The sequence below is a fragment of the Lithobates pipiens genome, unplaced genomic scaffold, assembly GCF_037356315.1.
Source record: "Lithobates pipiens isolate NorthernLeopardFrog02 unplaced genomic scaffold, aLitPip1_a1.2 Scaffold_1, whole genome shotgun sequence".
Classification (NCBI taxonomy): Eukaryota; Metazoa; Chordata; class Amphibia; order Anura; family Ranidae; genus Lithobates; species Lithobates pipiens.
The window spans coordinates 214591000-214609496 of record NW_027507685.1 but is presented as its reverse complement, the minus strand read 5'-3'; the positions used below and the strand labels follow the sequence as shown (position 1 = coordinate 214609496).

General features: G+C 44.1%; 2 long non-coding RNA genes across 2 annotated transcripts in view; one reads left to right on the top strand and one right to left on the bottom strand.

Moving 5' to 3' along the window:
* Positions 1–7843, top strand: part of LOC143983044 (uncharacterized) — a 66155-nt gene extending 58312 nt beyond the window's left edge. The window contains exon 3 of the long non-coding RNA XR_013274554.1: positions 7161–7843. This is a non-coding gene — a long non-coding RNA (uncharacterized LOC143983044). The remainder of the gene's footprint in view (positions 1–7160) is intronic.
* The window catches only part of LOC143983039 (uncharacterized), a 292655-nt gene that overhangs the window by 154062 nt on the left and 120096 nt on the right, over positions 1–18497 (bottom strand). Inside the window, exon 3 of the long non-coding RNA XR_013274553.1 lies at positions 1673–1846. This is a non-coding gene — a long non-coding RNA (uncharacterized LOC143983039). The remainder of the gene's footprint in view (positions 1–1672; positions 1847–18497) is intronic.

Below are 18497 nucleotides of genomic sequence, written 5' to 3'. Positions count from 1 at the left end.
AGGGACCTAGCAGAGTTCCCTGCAAGTATCTGAGAATGGAAGCCCCATTGAAAGCTCCCACAGCCATAGGCAGCCAATAGCATTTAATCACTCGTGCAGCCCTTACCTGCGGATGATCGGCCCTGGACACAGACAATATGGGGTGGATTTACAAAAGGCAAATAGACTTTGCATTCTTTAGACTTTGCATTCTTTAGACTTTGCATTCTGTAAGTGCAGCTGCTCCACAGGTTAAAAAATGAGCTGAAGTTTCATTTTGTAAAGAATACCCAATCACATGCAAGGAAAAACAAACAAACAACTTTTTGCTTGCACATGATTGGATGATGGAAGTCAGCAGAGCTTCCCCTAATTTATTAAGCTCTGGAGCAACTACACTTGCAAAGTACAACTGCCCCTGCAAAGTGCACAATCCATTTGCCTTTAGTAAATCCACCCCTATGAGTGAGTGAGTGCCCGCAGCCAGTTGCAGGGAGGTCTGCAGGGTTTCCAACAGCTAATCGCAAATGGCTCAATTTGCAAGTGTTAATGGAGCTTCAGCCATTGCTTTGACTTGGCCTCCTGATAGTGATAATGGTGGACCATGCCAAGGCAATGGCTGCTTATAGGACACACTGCCTGTCAAACTCTGGCAATAGTTTCAGCGCAGTAGAACGATATTTCAATGTGAAATCCCTCTTCAAACAGGTGTGCAGGAGGCAGCATCACTTCCTGATCGTCTGCTATCGTCTGCGGCTGACAAAGCGATCCACTGCGGATCACAAGTCAGCTGCGTTGGCCATGTGAAAGGGGCCTAAAGCTAAATATGTGTTCTTTTCTGCATGACTAATTACGTAATATGGTAATACAGATTTACTGATACAACATCTAACATGGAATTGGTTAGAAAATGTAATTTGTGTACAGCTAGGAAAAAGCACACCATGTGTGTGTTCTCCAGTTCTCAGATATCAGGTACACTTCGTGCTTCACAAATCGCATTGCCAATCCGTGACACATACTTACATAACACATAACATCAGCTGCCTCACACTTGTCTCTTTGCAGAAGCAAGCTACTTTCTGTACGTCTCTATCTGCAATGGGTGAGGTTAGCAGCAGCTATTAGAAGGGATTTACCATTGGCTGGCTGGCTGCACAGTTCGATGGTGAGCCATAATGTGAAAAGGAGAAAATGCTTGACTACAGATGACAGGGATAAGCTGGGCTGCCATTAGAAATGATGGGGCACCAGAAAGCTGACCTGACAGCCCCCACCAGACAGCCCCTGCTGACCCAATGGGAAGTACTGCCTGTACCCCCCTATAAGGCCCTGACAACTGGTGATCTGTAGTATTAGCAGACTGGGTCAGAGGGTGGCCTGGAGCATTGGCAGAATGAAGGATGACCTGTAATATTGTCCAACTATACTGAATGAACTAAAGTGTAAGTGGACCGAATTGAAGGGTAGTCTGGGGCAGTGTTCATCAACTCGGTCCTCAGGGCCCACTAACAGGCCAGGTTTTATGTATTACCTTGGGGAGATGCAGACTAGAATACTGCAATCACTGAGCAGCAAATGACCTGTGATGTATTTCAGTTATCTTGCAAACCTGGCCTGTTAGTGGGCCCTGAGGACAGGTTTGATGACCACTGGTCTGGAGCATCAGCATTGTTAATGAATTAGGCTTTACCTCCTATCAGTGCAGCTGCATAGTGCTGATCTTCAGGGCTTCCAGTGGTGTCTTGGCCTTGGAGCTGTTCATAGTAATCGGTCTTCCTGAGTCATGGATTCTGCTTTTTGGGCACTCCTCTTCTTCTCCCCTACTCTGAGCTCTTTCACCTTCACTGGCTGTGCCCTCTTCCCTCTGGCATTTCACAAATAACAATTTTTAACAGAAAAAAGATGTAAGACAAATAAATAACTTTTTAATAAAACATAAACGTATGCTAATCACATCCACATTTCAAGTAGAAGAAAATAGAACCGCCTTACATCAGGTGACCCCATTAGAGTACCCAATAAATCAGGCACCCCAATCAGAGTACCCTCATATATTAGTTTCCCCCATCAGTGTGCCCCCCACATATAAGATGTCCTTATCAGAATATAGATTAGATCAGTTACCCGAATCAAGGTACACTTTTACATCAGGTATCCCCATAAGAGTGTCCCCTTACATCAGGTGTCCCCATCACAGTGCTCCCTTACATCAGCAGTACCTTTATATATCAGTTGCCCCCATCAATGCTTCCCCATATATCAATTGCCTCCATAAGAGTACCCCCATAATTTAGCTGCCCCATAAAGGAGATGCCCCTATCAGAGTGTCCCCTTACATAAGGTGTTCCCATCAGTGTACTCCCAGAAATCAGTAACACCAATCAAATTACCCTCATACAACTGGTTGCCACAAACAGAGCACCCCCTTAGATCAGTTACACTAATCAGTGTGCCCCCTTACATCAGGACCTCTCCTTCACAGTGCCCCCTTACGTCAGGAACCCCAATCAGAATACCCACATAGCAGTTTCTCCCATCAGTGTACCCCTATAGATCAGATGCCCCCATCAAAATCTCTCCATAGATCAAATACCCCCATGAAAGTGCCCCCAACATATCAGTTCCCCCTATTAGAGTACACCCACTGATCAGTTAACCGATTAGAGTACCCCGTAAATATGTTGCTCCCATAAGAATACCCCCATAGATCAGCTGTCCCCATAGATCACAAACCCCCAACATCAGAGTGCCCCCATAGATCACTTACCCCCATCACAGTGACTACATAGATCAGTTGCCCAATTACATTGTACCCATTGATTAGTTGCCCTTTTACAGTGCCCCCATATAACAGGCCCCATCACAGAACCCTATAGATCAGATACCACATCACAGTACCCTATAGATCAGATGCCCCATCACAGTGTCCCCAGAGATCAGTGGTCCTATCACAGTGCCCTTATAGATTAGTTGCCCCATCACTGTGCCCCCATTATGGTTCCCCCATAGATTAGTTTCCTCCATCACAGTGACCCCCAAGATTAGTTGCCCCACCACAGTCTCCCCATAGATTAGTAGCCCCCATATATCAGTTAACCCAATAATTAGTTGCCCCATCACAGTGTCCCCAATGATTAGTTGCCCCATCACAGTACCCTCATATAACAGTTGCCCCATCACAGTACCCTCATATAACAGTTGCCCCCATCATTTTACCCCCCAGATATGAGCTGCCCCATCAGAATTCTCCCATAGATTAGTTGCCCCATCAGAAAGCCCCTGTCACACATGCACCTGTGACGGATGTTGACACCAAACAGGCTATTTAAACTCAGCCAGTGCTCAGGATCAGTGCTGCTTTGTCTTTCAGCCTTCCCTGCATCCTGTGTTCCTGTTATCCTGTATCCCGATTTAAGTTGCTGACCCGGCTTGTCTGACCACTCTCTGAAATCTGTCTGCACTTACCCCGGCATGTGCTTAACCTTCACTTTTGTCTGTTCCATTGGCTTCTATTGCCCCGATTGGCTCCTGATCCGGCTTGTACCCAGACCATGCTATTGCCTGCTCCCCTGTACCTGATATGTCCTGCCGGTATATGGCCTGGCTTGCCTAACCCTGCTTCCTGACACATCCTGCTGTGCCTGCTGTTCTACAGTCGGCTACCAGCACATGCCTCACCTGCCCACTGTCGCCAATACCAGTCTGATTCAGTCTGCCATCCTCCAGCTGTCTACAAGCCCATCTGCTTCATTGAAAACTACTGATGACCTCTTCTGTCTGGTGTGAACACCTGCTCTGCTACTAGCAAGAACTACAGGCACTCGTGCCACTCGGCACTCCTGTGCCTTCTGTTCACACTACCGGGGCCCAGAATCAGAGGTGTAAGAGAAGCCTTCCTCATCATTTCAGTCTTTGCTGCAAGGTACACAATAGCCCTGAAAGATGAGTTGCCCCATTAGTGTGTCCCCATAACAGTACTCCCATAGATTAGTTGCCTCATCACAGTATTCCCATAGATTAGCTGCCCCCATAGATTAGTTTCCCCATCCCAGTATCCCCATAGATTAGTTGACTCATCACAGTGCCCCCATAGATTATATACCTGATAAGAAATATGCAAAGAATTACAGGTGATATCGATGTTTGCCTTGTTCCTTATATGTACTTTGTGTAGCTAAAGAGCCTAACCAAGGCCTGGGGCAATACTTGAGAAACTAGCAGATATTACCAAATATTACTAAAAGCTTGTAAAAGGCACTCTGGCTTTGGCAATAAAGCTGACAATGCACCATGAGTCACCAGTGTGCCATGAGTCACAGTGCCCCCATAAATGATTTGCCCCATCACAGTGCCCCACATATTAGTTGCCCCATCAGAGTACATATATAGATCGATTACCCCATCACAGTGCCCCTATAGATTATCACAGCATTAACAGCGCTAGAAAAAAAGAACTAAGGCCGCGTACACACGGGCGGACTGTTCGCCCAACTTTGTCCGCTGAACAGTGTTTCAGCGGACAGTCCGCTCGTGTGTGGGCTTCAGCGGACAGTTTCAGCGGACAGTCTGACGAACAAAGTTTTTCAGAATTTCCGTAAGACAGTCCGCTGAAACTTGGTTTTGTCCGTCCAAACTTGGTTTCAGCGGACAGTCCGCTCGTGTGTAGGCAAGTTGGACGGACTAAGTATCGCGCATACTCAGAAAGGGTTTACACGGCCGAAGGTTGCATTGCAGTGTATAGGACGTCGTTTTTCTAGTCCCGTCGTACGTGCCGTTCACGTCATCACGCACGCTTTCAGCGGACTGTTCGTTCATCGTGTGTGGTCAAGTCCGTTCATGCAAATTTTGAGCGGACTGTTTGTCGGATTGTTTGATGAACAAAGTTGGGCGAACAGTCCGCCCGTGTGTACGCGGCCTAAGAGTATTTAGTCTAATTGAATATACACACACAAATAATAGTTCATGTGTGACAGAAGTCCGTAGGGTAAATGTAGTGCTCTGTGACCCTTCAGAATTGTAGGGAAGCCTCAAAGACTATATACCATCACTGGAAAGCTTGTGCTCAAAGTGGTCCCCATTGGTAATGCACTTACCCATATGTCAGCATGCTAGGTGTTATCCTAGACTGTGAACTCTCCTTTCAGCCCCACATCCAATCACTTTCCAAAGCTTGCCACCTCAACCTCTGCAACATCTCTAAACTATGCCCCTTTCTAACCAATGAAACCACAAAGCTCCTGATTCACTCCCTGGTTATCTCTCGCCTTGACTACTGCAACTCCCTCCTCATTGGCTTACCTTTAAATAGACTATCCCCCCCTTCAGTCCATCATGAATGCTGCTGCCAGACTCATCCACCTTACAAACCGCTCAGTGTCTGCTACCCCTCTCTGCCAATCCCTCCATTGGCTGCCACTTGCCCTACGAATTAAATTCAAAATACTAATAATAAGTTGCAAAGCCATCCACAACTCTGCCCCCAGCTACATCACTAGTCTCAAAATACCAACCTAATCGCCTTCTTCGTTCCTCCCAAGACCTCCTGCTCTCTAGCTCCCTCATCACCTCCTCCCATATCCGTCTCCAGGACTTCTCATGAGCCTCGCCCATCCTCTGGAATTCCCTACCCCAATCTATCAGACTGTCTCCAAATTTATCTACTTTTAGGCAATCCCTGAAAACTTTCCTCTTCAGAGAAGCCTATCCTGCCTCCAACAACTGCAACTTGACCATCCCTCCTAGATTGTAAGCTCTAACAAGCAGGGCTCTCTGATCCCTGTATTGTAATTGTACTGTCTGTACTGTCTGCCCTAATGTTGTAAATGTTGATATAAATCCTGTATAATAATAATAATAATAATAATATACAGACTGATTTAACTGTTGTAGGTTTAGTAACACTTTAACAACTGGCTGAGGAACTGATGCAGGAAGGAAGGTTTTGGGTTCATGGAGAACTTTTTGGTCAGTTACTGGCTCTATAGCAGGGATGGACTGCACTTAAAGTGGATGTAAACCCGATTCATAAAATTTGGGCTGGGCACATATCTGTAGTGTCTTGTTATTTCTCTACAAAGCACTATGTCCTGTAGCTGTCTCCTGCTTCATTCTTCTGTTATCACCCTGATAACTCCTGACAAGTGCTCCATCACATATGATAAAAGCCGCTGGAGTTTTGTGTTGGGGAGGATGCTATAAATAGATTAGCAGGGCCCTGAACTATTCAGTGGTCAGCTCTGAAAGTCTCTACCTATGAGGTGAGGGTGTGTGTGTGTGCCTTTCCTCCAATCAGCTGTCTTGGCTATATTCCAAGACTTCACTGCAGCGTTGAATAGGAAGAGAAAATCTTCTAACATGATCTGAACTTTCTAAACAGTATATGAATCTGAAGACAGCAGATATACATGTAACACTTATGTAGGGAGATTTGTTTCATCCCCGTTTATCATCTAAGGCTGTGCATTTCACAGGTATACATGAGGGTTTACATGCACTTTAATGGGAGAGGTGAAGCTCTGTTGGGAGAGAAGATGGGCAAAAAGTTGGAAATTTTCATTCCACCAGAATGTGACATTCACATTGAGAACCTGCCAGAATGTGGCGTTCGCATTGAAAATGCACCAGAATGTGACGTTCACAATGAGACTCCACCAGAATATGACGTTCATACTGAGACTCCACCAGAATGTGACGTTCACAATGCGATTTCGCCAGAATGTGGTGTTCATATTGAGATCCCACCAGAATGTGCCGTTAATATTAAGACTCCACCAGAATGTGACGTTCATATTGAGACTCCACTAGAGTGTGCTGTTTAAAAAATTCTATAGCAGCTAAAACTGAAGTAGTAAAGTCTGTTCCCTGCCAGAATACTACAGAGTGGGGTCCTTGCTCTTTGTTGTCATCTCCGCACAGATGTTTAACACACCTCATGCTAGAGTTCTCCAATCAGCAAATCTCATGTTCTCTGATTTTGATTTAGAAATGTGGGCGTGTCAAAACTCTGTAGAGACCACTGCTTCCCCAAAGAGAGCTGGCAAGGGACAAGGTCTTCTATTCAGGCCGTGGCTTTTTAAGAAACAAACTGCATAATTGCCATTTTGGTGATTGAAGCCATTATTGTACACCCTTAAATTAAGTTTTAAATGTGAATGAACTTGCCTAATTTCTCCCTCCAGGTGGTTTTGGCATCACATACCTCCACTGACAAGGTGCTGGCTGTCAAAATCCAGAAGAAGGCCAACGACAAGCAAGAATTAGAAGAAGCCCCCCGGGAGAGCCGAATTCTGCAGATGGTTCATACCAGCTTGTTCTGTGCACATACATTTGGCACCTTCCAGTTAAAATAAAGTGACTCTTTACCTTCTACTTACTAAACTTTTTTTGGTGGGTGAGACTTAATTAGAATCAAACCCAAACCCGATCCTCCCTCACCTCTGTATATCCAGACTGCATTCCCTACAGGGGCCTTTAAGGGGAAAGTCATCCCAAAATCTATTATTCAGTGTTTGGCGTCATGACTGATGAAGGAAGCGTGGCTTGCTTCCGAAATGCATTCCCATTGGCTCTCACAGTGGATGGACTGACAGCTCCTCTCTACTTTTTTAATGGAGATACATACTTTAGACATATATCTGAGTACTGGACGGACTATCCTGGTCTATCTTGGCTATACAGGACAGCTGGACACCGGCTTCCTCTGGACGGATCTCAGGCTGATCTCGCTTCCTCTTCCTATAACGGATAAAGACCAGAGCTCCCGGTTCACACTTGGACTTCCCATCTACTGCGAACTGTCATCATCCCCATGCTGCTTGCTGTTTATATAGTTTTTTATCCTTTAATAAATTGTGCTACACGATGATTGCTTGGCGCTTTTATCCCTTCCCTCTCACTGTATACAGTTAGTTAAAGAATTTTTTTTGTGAATCTTTTGCAGAGTTTCTTACCTGGAGATCCTGTAAGGAATAGTTACAGGCTGACAATGCCAAGTCATTGCCTTGAAATTAGCAACAGCTTTGTCAGCCTTCCGTGTGCGCTTCTTCAAGTCACTTCTCCGAACTTTTTAACATTAGAGGGAGGAAGTGACCTGGGTGCGCATAGTGAGCCATAGTTAACAGTGGGAGTGGCTTAAGGAGTGTGAACATGTCCTCCCATGCAAATCTCCCCTTCCAACATAAATCCCCTACGCCTGGCTAAGTCCTCTCCAAAATTATTTTACAAATCCTCCCACCCAAATCTACCCTCCCAACATAAATCCGCCACGCCTGGCTAAATTCTCTCCCTAATTCTGTCACAAATCCTCCCACCCAAATCTCCCCTCCCAGGACAAACCCTAAAAACACCAATCCTTTCTAATATAGATCCATATATCCCAACTGTCCCAGTTTTGGTGGGACCTTCTCAGGATACAAAGTCCTGAAAATCTAGACTAATGGCCAGCTCACACCAGAGCGGGGTGTGGAAAACCTGTGTTTCATGTTTGTTTGCGTTCAAAGCACACTGTAGTTGCGATCTGCAGCGGGTGTCAATGTTAACTTAATGACACCCCAAATGCTTGTTGTAAATGCAGCCCATTTGCCAGCTCCAGATCGCATAGTACAGTATTACCATGTAATCTGGTTCCTGTGCGTTTTTTAAAAGTAGTGCACGCACTACTTTTGTTGCGGTTTGGCACAATTTAAGTCCATTAAAATTAATGGGCTGAAATAGCACTGCACCTGGATCACATATGAATCTCACAGAAATGCACAGCCTGTTTCTTTGTGATTCACAGTTGCAAACTAGCCCTGTGTCCTGGAGCCCAGAGCTGGAAAAAGTTTCAGCACTTCATAGTTTCATAGTTAGTTAGGTTGAATAAAGACACCAGTCCATCCAGTTCAACCTGAGTGAGTGTCTACAATTGTCCCTATCCCTGTACATTGCACACTCATGTCAGTCCCTACCATCAAGGAGCCAACAATCCAAGGTCCCCATTCATATACTAGGGCCAATTTTTGACAGAAGCCAATTAACCTACCTGCATGTCTTTGGATTGTGGGAGGAAACCGGAGTACCCCGGAGCAAACCCATGCAGGCACAAGGAGAACATGAAAACTCCAGGCAGGTAGTGTCGTGGTTGGGATTCGAAACAGCGACCCTTCTTACTGCTAGGTGAGAGTGCTAAACACTACACCACTGTGCTGCCCACTTGACTCCACTAACTTGGATGAAAGAGGGCCACTAGCTTGGGCACCTGGAGCAATTGCTCTGCATCTCTTGTGAGGTGCCATGATTGCCGTGTGGCAGCCAGTATCGCTATAATTTGGGGGGCGGGAGGGTAGAGGATATGTGCTAGAGGGTGCTTTGGGAGGGGGAGAGGACTTGTGCTGGGGGGAAGTCTCATATCCAACTCAAATCCTCTCCACCCCCCCCACCCCCCAATTACTGTGTATGTGTGAGAGGCAGCCGTCATCTCTCACCGCCAGCTACCTCTCATACATAAAAAGAAATGATTCTGACATGCAAAGCCCCAGACACCCCACATATGCCACGGGGCAGGTGTCAATAAGTACATTTTCTCCATCAGTGATGTACACTGATGAGGTTTTACTGATGGGCACTAATGAGGCAGCACCGATGAGGAGGCACTGATGAGGCGGAACCGATAGACAGTACTGATGGGACTGCACTGATGATCAGTTCCCTGATTATTCGTATAAATGTCCCCCGTCACCCTTGCCAGTTACTGGCTCTTCTCTCCTCATGCTGTGAAAGTACTGAGGAAAGAAATGGTGATAACCGGCAAGCTTGTTTATATGTGATCAGCTGTTATTGGACACAGCTGATCACATGGTAAAGAGCCGCTGTGAATGGCCCTTTACCACGATCAGCTGTGTCCAAAGAACACAGCAATCACAGAGCACGCCGGATGTGCGCCCCAGGGGGTGGGTGGGGGTAGTGGTTCTGGGTGGATGTTCATGGATGCCCTCCCAGAACGAGAAAGCCACGCAGTAGCTGTCTTTCAACTATAGCACGGTCATAGAGTGGTTAAAGAGACAAATGACTGGCAAGAACCAGCAGGTACAATCAGAGGCCTTCTCAAATTGACTTTCTGGTTTTTGTAGCTGGAAGTATATCTAGCATTTGTTATCTGAAGTTCTTCTTTAACCAATTACAGAACTTCTCTCTATATGTAACCAGCAGCAGATTTATTGATGATCTATAGTACAATCAGAAGAGTTAACCAAACCCAAGAAGAAAAATGAAATATATGGGAGCCTACAGTCCTTAGTTTTCTTTTTATTTCAAGCTAAGAACATTTTCAGCAAATACAGAAAACATCTGTTAATCTTGCCAGAAACCAAGTGTCCTTGTTGTTATCTGTGAGAAGCAACAAAGATTATCTTCCTTCCTAGCTATCTTCTGTAAACTGCTAATTAATCTGCTCTCTATTTGGAGAAGAATAGATACAGACTTGTTTGGAGTTAATAACAGGATAGTTACAACTATGCTCCCTCCATAGATACAGTGCAGTAGGGATATAGCCACCCAGAGAAAGAAGGTGTGTTATTTGCATAACTACCAGGAGAAAATAAACCAAGCTTGAAAAAAATGTTTAAGGTTGACTAATGCCCCACATCAGAAGAAAGAAATCACCATTTTGAGGGCACAGTGGCCCTCTTTATCAAGGTGACAAACAGAGATGTCTCTTCTAATATGAGTCTCTAGTAAACCTTCTGCCTGGATTTTTGGTTTAGCGTACTGGCTTTTTCTTATTGTTTGACCATCAAGGCTTAAAACCACATAACAGTGCTCAAGTGCAGCATTTGTTTCATGACATGGACAAAGTACTTTTTGTTGAAAATAATAAAAGAAATCTGTTAAAGGAGACATTTGGGGTATTAACCACCTAAAGTGGTAGTAAACATAACCTTTTTTTTTTACCTACAGTTAAAGAGGAAGTAAACCCTTTCAAACCACTTTGACCTACAGGTAAGCCTAGATTAAGGCTTACCTGTAGGTCCAAGCAATATCTCCTAAACCTATATGGTTTAGGAGATATTTGCCCGAAAATGGGCACCGCTGTCTACGGCGCATACACCGTAGACAGCGGCGCTCAGGCGCACTAAATGCGGCAAGTCCAAGAATGGATTTGCCTAATTTGTCGACTCCCGTGCGCAAGCTTCGCCGCTGTCATTCATCGGAGCTGCGAGACGCCACCAGCAAGATGGATGCGGCGGACTACAGGGGACAGCGGCGACTTCGCTGGCTCCTGTGTCAGGTAAGTGACACATAATGACCTACTATGCGATGCATAGTAGTCCATTATGCTTTACCTTTGCAGGGAAAAAAAGAGGAAGTAAACCCATCAGGGTTTACTTCCTCTTTAAGCTTACAATAAAGATTACCTGTAGGTAAAATGAATACCTCCTAAACATGCACCATTTAGGAGAAATTCTAATGACTAGCAGCCAGTGATGTCACACAGCGCCACTTTAAGTATCAATAGCATGGTCATTCAACGCTGTACCCACAGGAAATTTATATAATTTTTTTCCCCACAAATAGAGATTTTTTTGTGATATTTGATCATCACTGGGTTTTTTATTTCTTCTTATTATTATATAAATGAAAAAAATACCAACAAACATGCAATAAACTCTAATTTCTTTATAAATGTAGGCTACATGACTTTGGTACAAGAAAATACCCAATAAGTAGTATATATTGATTAATTTGTGTGAAAGTTATAGTGTCTACAAATGATGGTGTATATATTTCATACACACAATGCATTTTTCCCCCTAGAAATGGCGGTGATCAGCGACTTATAATGGGACTGTGATATTGCAGCGGGCGATCTGACATTAACTGACGCTGAGTGAAAACTGACTAACTGCCACTGACATCATCACCAGTGACACTAATACAGTGATCAGTGATAATACTATACACTGTCACTAATGACACTGGCTGGGAATGGGTAGTATCGCAGTACCATTACTAGTATATAAAAATACAATATATACACTATATACAGTATATACATATCATAGTTTGTAGACACTATAACTTTCACGTAAACCAATCAATATACACTTAATGGGAGTTTTTTTTTTTACCAAAGACATGTAGCAGAATACATTTAGGCCTACATTTATGAAGACATTTTTTTATTGGATGTTTTATAGCAGAAAGTAATTTTTTATTTTTTCCCCTAAATTTTCGGGCTTTGTTCACTTCTAAAAAACAAAAAATAAAAAAACATTGGTGATCAAATGCCACCAAAAGAAAGCTCTATTTGTGTGAACTAAAATTAGGGGTGCACCGAGTGGAAATTTTGGTGCCGAAACCAAAAATGAACATTTTTACATTTAATTAATATCATCAATTTAAATTAATATGAATTTATTGTTGGCTGTTATTGGCACCTTTAGTGCAAGTACGGTCAAGAAAAAAGCAGTCTGCGGTCTTTAAAAATCTCTTGTATCATGTCCTCAGTCTCTAACCATCTCTTGTATCATGTCTGTAATCTCTTAGCCCCTGTACACACGGTCGGAGATTTCCACAACCAAATCTGTCGGATTTTGCCCGTCGGATTTTGTCCGTCGGATCTTGTCCGAAACTGTTGCATACACACGGTCGGACAAAGTTGGAGAAAAATCCGATCTTTCAGAACGTGATGACGTAATTTCGTTACGATGGGACTAGATTCAGGCTAGTAGCCAATAGCTTTGATGTAGGAATTTGATCTGAGCATGCGTGGCACTTGGTCCGATCAAAATTCTCTACACATGATCGGAGTATGTCTGACCGGCCCAGTTGGTCGGAAAATAATTCCAACATGTTGGAAAATTGGGTCCGACGGATATTCCGACGGAATCAGTCCGATGCATACCACACACAGTCGGATTATCCAACGACACGGTCCAATAGGACACATTCCGACGGATTCTCCGACTGTGTGTACAAGGGCTTAAAGGAGTGTTCCAGCGGGAATTTTTTTTTTTTTTAAAGTCAGCAGCTAAACAAAAAGTAGCTGCTGACTTCATTGAAGACACTTACCTTTCCAGGGCGGCCGCGATGTCAGGCGCCCAAGGCAGACACGTCCCTCGGCTCACGTGTCCCGGCGCCGCCATCTTCACTAAGGGAAACAGGCAGTGGAGCCTTGCGTCTTCACTGCCCGTTTCCTACTGCGCATGCGCGAGTCACTCGTCGCTTTGTGAATAGGACGCTCTGTGTTAAGAAACGCACAGTTCCCAGAACACAGCACGCCCCATTACCCAGAAGACAACATGAGGAGGAGAGAAGACCGGAGATCACCGCAGAGTAGGAAGAGGAAGATTAGGAAGACTGCCTAGCAACAGGGGTTTCTGGTAAGGTAAAATATTTTTATTTTTCAAGCTGTTTTTTTTAGGGTGGCCCTCCACTTTAAACACAATGCTAATAGTATTAGCAACAATTACATTCAGTGCACCTCTAGCAGATATGATACAAGAGATGGTCAGAGACTGCAGACATACAAGAGATCAATGCAGCCTCACCAGTCCCTGTCAGATACAGCCTACCAGTGTCTGTCATATGCAGCCTCACCAGTGCCTGTCAGATGCAGTCTACCTGTGCCTGTCATATGCAGCCTACTTGTGCCTGTCATATGCAGCCACCTAGTGCTCTTCAGATGCAACGTCACCAGTGCCTGTCAGATGCAGCCTACCTGTGCCCATCAGATGCAACCTCACCAGTGCATGTCAGATGCAGCCTTCTGTGCCTATCAGATGCAGCCTCACCAGTGCCTGTCAGATGCAGCCTGCCTATGCCCTTCAGATGCAGCCTCACCAGTATTTGTCAGATGCAGCCTCACCAGTGCCCAGATCAGAGCGGCGATCTTCCGCTGTGTCACAGAGCTGTATTTGAACTTCCGGCCGCAGTAACAATGTCCTGCCTCCTGTGATCATGTCATACTGATTCAATGTCCCACTATCGGATCAGTGTGCCGTTGTAACTGCTGGTGCTTTGACAATTCAACTCTGTGACATACGGAGATCGTGGCTCTGCGAGGAGGAGGACGGATGACACCCCTGCAATGGGTGGCGCTTCATTATCAGCATTTTATCATCCAAAAACAGTGTTTGGATGATAATTTTTGGCGGCTGAAATTTTGGTGCACCACTAAATAAAATAATTAAATTTTAGTTTGGATACAGTGTTGCAAGACTGAACAATTACCAGTTAAATTAGCACAATGATAAATAGCAAAAAATGGCCTGGTCATGAAGAGGTAAAACCTTCTAGAGCTGAAGTGGTTAAGCAGTAAAGGTAATCCATTTGATTGCCAATCGTTATCAAAACCAATCACAATTACAGATATAAGACAAAGGATCATAAAATGTCTATGGGAACCTTCAATTTTGTTTTACCCATAAAGTGCCCATAGATATTAACCACCTGTCAACCACCTAACTGGGAAAATAGGTAATTTGTTTGACGTTAAATACCGGGGTTATGGCTGCAGCTAGATGCCAAGACCTCAGATTTTCTTTTCCTTCAGTCGCCGAACTTTCAGATAAAAGTGATAACCGCAGCGGATTCACTGCGGGATCACTTTTAGAAGCCATTACCTTCACGTTATTGATCGTTGAGCCCAGAAACCATCCGTCGCTGGCTTGCCATAGAGATAAGTGATGGCAAGATGGCCACCACTCATCTCTATGCCCTTGGAGGACCGTAGCAATGTCACTTCCAGCTCTCAGGCCATGTAAACATGGCTTTTTTTTCTTAAAGCAAAAGATAAAAAAAATTTTTAGGATCTTTTGGTCCATCGACAGGGAATTTTTTTTTTTTCTCAGTTATTTTTGTAATGGATGTGCCTACATGCCCTTGCTACATTAAACATGAATGCTGTTGCCACTCTTCATATTTGGGGATGCATCGTCCAGCACAGATCCCTGAGGGAGATTGGCACAGGTCTACGTGTCTGACCCCTTCTAGTGTAGACTATACTAACTGTATTAAATGGTTGAACCATTTGTTAATGAACATGTGAGACATCCTGTTTATGGCCACCTGCGGTCATAGGCCCTTCCAACATTATAATTTCAATGGGTTTTCCAGAGTTCTCTTTTACACAATGTCCTTGAATAATAATGGGAGGGGGCATCAGATCCTGTATACAAAGATTCCTGCTCTTTGGAACCTGTCTGTCTCCATGGCCAATGTTTGTCCTGATACCAAGGCGTTTGTCTTGCTCGCTGAATACAAAGAGCAGTAGACCATGCTACAATATGTCTCTGCTCAATTAGTTCTCAATAAGCGCCTATTAAAGAGCAATAACGTCTAGTCCAGTTATCAGTGTGACTGGCCACTACAAACATATCAGTACAGATTCTCCCACTCTGCTTATCACTCCCTCTAGTCCCCTCATAACAATGTCTTTTGTTTTCCCATTCACTGAGCTGGAGCTAACCTCAACCATGTTCTTATCACCGTGGGAAGAGGGGCTTGCCAGTGGCCAGGATAAACAGAAAAAAGATACCCACAGACATTAGAATTTATCTCTCAGGTCATTGATTTAGGCCATATAAGAACTATCTAGGCTGCTAAACTATCAGTCTAATTAATTGGATAGACATGCATGATGCCATCAGGCAAACCTGCATACATGGAGTTCTTAGAAGACATTCATGGGGCACCCTTCCTTGAGGGGTAAAGAATAACAATCACTTTGGAAAAATGGATACAGTCAATAGCCCTTGAACTCAAATTTGAGAAAGCTTGGACAGAAAGCTTCAGGCCTTCCTTGCCATGGTCCAAGAAGGCCTCAAGATATACAACCCACCCTAAATGTTGTCTGTTTTATCGCATGTTCTGTTTGTCATGTGAAAGCCTGTTTGTTGACTGGAGCACTTTGCGAGGTTGATTTAGCATCCTCTTGGAACTGGAAGTGGGAAGGAGCTCTGACTGAGTGTTGGAGTTCTAGCACTGTGGGAGTGGGCAGCTGAAGGAAAGTGGGCTCAGCTATAGAGTGGGCCAGGAACTCATTTTTGGGACTCTGAAGCTAACTGCAGATGGATCACAGTGAAGTATGAGACGGCTTACGGAGCATGGCCTCAGTGATCTTTGTGATGTGAAAGCATGTTTGTTGGAGCACTTTTCAAGGTGAATTCAGTACCATCTTGGGACTGCAAGTGGGAAGGAGCTCTTGCTTTGTGTTGGAGTTCTAGTACTAAGGCAGTAGAAGGGGTGGTAGAGAAGGCACATAGCCTGAATGGTGGGCGTTCTGAAAAACGTAACATTTCGACCTTCCTATGGGCAGCTGAGAGCAAGCAGGCTCCCATGTAGGGTGGGCCAGGAATTTGTTTTTGGGACACAGTCAAGTCTGAGAGAGCTTACTGAGCATAACCTCAGTGATGTTTGGGCAACTTGTAGGCAGGCGCAGTCTACATTCTCCACTGCAGGTAACGCTCGTCTGGAATGGCAAGGCAGATGAAGGAGAAACTGGGTTTCTCTAGGATTTCCTTGGTCCCCTTGGGCAGCGTCCTGGTTGGCTACACTGCACCCCCAGGTTTTGGCATGTATTTGCGATTTGGCTAGTGATGATTTAGTGGCAGGGAGAGGTTCCTGAGGAGGAGGGAAAGCTTAGGGTCTACATCTACATTGAAGAAAGTTCTCTTTGGGTTGGACCAGCCAGGCCGCACTCCACTCCCCTGGACAGGCGCTGTCTCCAACTCGGACCTATTCACCACTGACTTCCTGCTGGGACTGTTATGAGTTCCCCGGTTTAGTGTGCTCCCTGCCGGGTTGTTGCAAGTTTTACAATACATAGTGTGCTGTTATCCAGCACTCTGCATGCTCACTGCCTCCACACCACGCTGCACCCACCTAACAAACTGACAAGATATCATGATTGGCGGTGGTAGAGCTCCATAGTGTTTTAAATGTGAAAATAGTTGAATAAATTCCCTGAGCAGAGTGGACTATCCCAGGCAGCCTTAACAACCTTTCCCCAACCTGACTGTTAATATTCAAATAGGGCAAAGTATGTAAGTACTTTTAGGCTCCATGCACACTGGCTTAAAAATGTTTGCTTCTACAGGAGTTTTTTGTTATGCCTGTAGAAGCAGCTCAATGTTATTCTATGTGTCCATGCACATTAGGAAGTTTAGAAGCATATTTTGAGTTCAACATTTAGAAGGCAGGAAAAAGAAAAATTCTGGTTCGTGTTTCTGATTTGAGCTTACTGGCAGAAAAAAACGTAAAACTCATCTACACGTTGTACAAAATATGCTCTATATGAGCATTTTTTACTCCAAAGAGAACAGACTTTTTTTTAAGCCCAGTGTGCATGGAGCCTTAAGGATCACAGTATGTGACAAATGTCACCTATACACACTTTTGTTCACTAGTGAACCAAAAGGTCATTAAATATGGAGGGCTCCAGCCGTTTCTTTGATGGCATATGTGTGGGTAAAGATTAGAAACTGGTCATTGGAAAAAATAGGTAAACATGAAACTAGTTGGAAACAGTTCATTCATTTAAGAAGCGTTGTTTTTTTTTTTAAGTTTTGGATACACAGAGATTAAACAGAAATAAAGCAAACAGGAAGGGCACAAAGGTAGACAAAAACAAAAAAAAGGGACTGAAAGCAGAACAGGAAGGCAGACGAAACATATGGGGGCTTTTTACTAAAAACTCAGAATACAAAACAAGAACAAAAGTGGAGTTGCTGCTCATAGCGATCGACCCAGGTTCGTGCTTTTTTCTTTGAAAAAAAAAAATCTGATTGGCTACTAAAGACTACATGACTGCTTTTCTTCCCAACGTTTTTCTCCAGTTTTGTACAAACAGACCCCCATAAGGACAGAATTAATCAAGAGAGATGCATAAAAAAATTGTCCCGGGAGAGAAATGTAAAACATATGAGCATGCTGTGGGTGCAGGGTCACTCCCCAACAGGGACAGAAACAGTAGTAAAAAAAATTATGCATAGGTTTTAATGCTTCACCAATGAAAGTGTTGGCAAGTTTTGGATAGAGTGCAGAGGGACTAGAACGCCTGTCAATCTCTATTGTTGTATGTGCCCCCATTAGGGAGATTAACCCTTTCTATTTGTCCTGTTTACCATTATCATCAAAAAATAAAATAAAATCTTAAATTTTGGGTTGACATCAGAACACTAATAGAGGGGAAATCTTCTAATGGAGACACAAGTTCTGGTGACCTTGGTGACACACCAGGGGGGGATTTCCTCCCACTTCCTGTTTTGGCTATGGGACAGAAAGAGAAGGGAAATCTCCCCAATGGGGCACAGATGTAAACGGTAGTTAGAACCCTCCCTTTATCCAAGATAAAAAAAAAAGTTTTGTCTTTAGTTACACTTTAAATATTTGGCAGATACTTCTCTTTCTCGTTTTTCCATTTTTATTTAAACTGGTTATGAAGGTTTTCAGACATATCAATGTCTGCATACAAGAAACAGAAATAGTGTTTGTTTGATGCCTTTATTTATACTGTACATTGACTCTTTTTTTTTTAT